The sequence below is a fragment of the Trypanosoma equiperdum genome, assembly GCF_001457755.1.
Source record: "Trypanosoma equiperdum strain OVI genome assembly, contig: ctg_213, whole genome shotgun sequence".
NCBI lineage: Eukaryota > Euglenozoa > Kinetoplastea > Trypanosomatida > Trypanosomatidae > Trypanosoma > Trypanosoma equiperdum.
Genome location: NW_027124103.1, coordinates 38,076 through 39,547, shown reverse-complemented (window position 1 = coordinate 39,547; position 1,472 = coordinate 38,076).

Here is a 1,472-nt window from a genome sequence, read left to right as displayed (position 1 = left end):
AAAAAAAAGAAATAAGGAAGGAAGGAAGGAAGAAACAGAGAAGGAACAGGAAAGAAAGGAAAAAGCAAATAAAAAATGTACACATAAATACGCACGTCTGCATGCGTTTGTTTTGTGGTTTGTTGAATATTGAGTGCTTGGTTGAGTTAGAAACAAAACAAAAATAAAAATAAAAGGTGATGGAGATGGAGATGGAGATGGGGTTGGAAACTACAAAACAGACAGACATGCAATCATGCGTGTGGTGCGTATTTATATTTATTTATTTATATATATATAAATATATATTTATTGATATATATTTTGACTTATGCACTTAGGCATATTTATGGTGAAAGAACAACAACAACAACAACAACAAAAACAAAGTACAAAAAAGTTCTTTTTTTTTTCTTTTACTTACTTACTTAATTTTTCCTTTTGAGACGCGCACGCACACATGCCTCGCGTGCAGAAAAGAGGTTGCTCCAGTCGCCCCACCCCGCTGGAATCCGTCTGTGAAGCTTCAGGCTGCTGTTTAAGTTCCTGGTCGTAATTTTTTTATTCGTGTCTCTTCTTCTTTTTGTTTTTCTTTTTTCTTTTTTTTAAATTCCATTTTATTCGGCTGGGCCGCGCATTGTTTTTGTTTGTTTTTTGTTTTCTTGTTTGTTTGTTTCGGGTCTTGTATAATTTTAGTTGTGTTGTTGTATCATTTGTTTGTTTGTTTTTCAAACCTCCAACACGTGTTCCTTTTTTTTTTATTTATTTTTGCGTCCTCATGAGACCCCGCACCGCACCGCCATCACACAAATAATAAATAATAACAATAATAATAAAAAAAGAAAAACAAAAAGAAAAAGAAAAAGAAAAAGGAAAAGAAAAGAAAAAATATATATCTTTTGACATGAACACACATGCCGGCGCACGGTCGCCTTATTCCAACATAAAGAGAGGGGAAAAGGAGGAAAAAAAAAAGAAGAAGCGTATTCCCCACTGGGAGAAGTAAATCCAAGTAAAAACACGAATAAAAAAAATATAACAAATGAATGGGAAGTGGGAAAAAGAAAGGGAGGATGAGGAAAGTGAAGAAAGAAAGGAAGAAAAGAAATAATTTTCCTTTTTTTTAAAAAAAAAAGGAAAAGGAAAGGAAAGGAAAGCGGAAGAAGAAGAAGAAAAAGGAAATGAAATTTAAGTTTAAATTTAAACGAAGAAAATGGAATGATATAAAGATGGAAGTGTAGTGTTTGTTGCGCATACGGCGGTATGGGAGAGAAATTTGAGAGGAAAATTGATTAAGTGAATTAAATAAGAAGAGAAGGATTAATAGATATATATATATATATATATACATATGATGGAAGGGAATGATGTGAAACGTGAAACTCGTGCGTTTTTTGTGTGTGCTTGTTTATATGTCTTTCCTTGTTTTTCTTTTTGTTTTGACTTGTCTCGCTGTGGCGTGACGGGAGTTTGTAAAGGCACTTTTTCCCCGT